The sequence below is a fragment of the Centroberyx affinis genome, unplaced genomic scaffold, assembly GCF_046629955.1.
Source record: "Centroberyx affinis isolate AG114_WGS23_722 - 3 ecotype Tasmania unplaced genomic scaffold, CSIRO-AGI_Caff_v1 ptg004081l_1, whole genome shotgun sequence".
Classification (NCBI taxonomy): domain Eukaryota; kingdom Metazoa; phylum Chordata; class Actinopteri; order Beryciformes; family Berycidae; genus Centroberyx; species Centroberyx affinis.
This window is the reverse complement of record NW_027281867.1, coordinates 8,866-10,000: the sequence shown is the minus strand read 5'-3', so window position 1 is coordinate 10,000 and position 1,135 is coordinate 8,866.

Below are 1,135 nucleotides of genomic sequence, written 5' to 3'. Positions count from 1 at the left end.
CAAAATCACGTTAAATAATCAACTTAATGTCCATCCCATTTAACCGAGTGGTAATGTTCGGTGTCAAACACAGCTGAAATTTTGAAATATTCCTTTAAAAGCGTTTGTCAGAGTTTTTAAATAAAATTAGCTTGTTATCATCAGTTTAGACAGCCGAATTGTGTGTCATGATATCCCAAAAATCATCAAATCATCATGATACGATTCCACTGAAAGACGATAAACGATAATATTGAATTATCGCCCGGCCCTATATGGAGGAGCTAAAGACTTGATACAAGACTTTATTTTAATGATTTAAGTTTGAGTCTCAGTTCTCCAGCTCCTGGCCTTGGGAGACTCGTTCTTGCTCATAAATATTCATTAGACTGTGTCAGTAACATCTAATAATTACGAAATTGCGTCATGATGAATAAACGTCCATTTTGCTGCTTTCTATCACCAGTCAATGTAACTCAACAGTGATTTGAACTTTATCCAGTTCATAAAGCTTTTCCGTTGTCTGTTTTACGTTTTCGGTTTGTTTGGAATAAACAGAAGAAGAAGAACTGGGGTAGTTAGCATGAGCAGTGATGGCTGAACAGAACAAGAAAAGAGCGCCACCTTGACTTGATTGACAGGTGACCTGTGGGAAGTGCAGTGCAGAAACACCACAGAAATGTCCGCTGAGCACCAAAGGCGTCTCGCAGATTCCCATTTGAAGCTTATGAGTCTTATACTACTTGAAGGCGGACTGAAATGAAGGAGAATGTTCCTTTCATTGTAAATTCACAGCATCGGGGATTTGCTGATGAAGAAAAAAAAAAAAGCCTGAGACCCAATTAACAACTTTTGCAGAGATTCGTGATCAGAGGAAGAGAAAAGCAGCGGCAACACCTGTCACGTCACACCTGTTAGGCTATTGACATGAATAAAACATGTGGCTCCCGGCGGAGGGGAGCTGGGATGGTTAATTTAGCACGTTATTAACAGAACAAGCCCCCCCCCCCCCCCCTTTCCCTCTAAGGAGGCCCTCTCCTCACCCCCCCACCCCCCTCCCCACGGGGGCCTCGTTCAGACAGCAAATCTAATCAAAGCTAATCTAATCAGGTCTTTATACTGAGCTGGAGAATGGTGAAATGACCCAATTCACTTT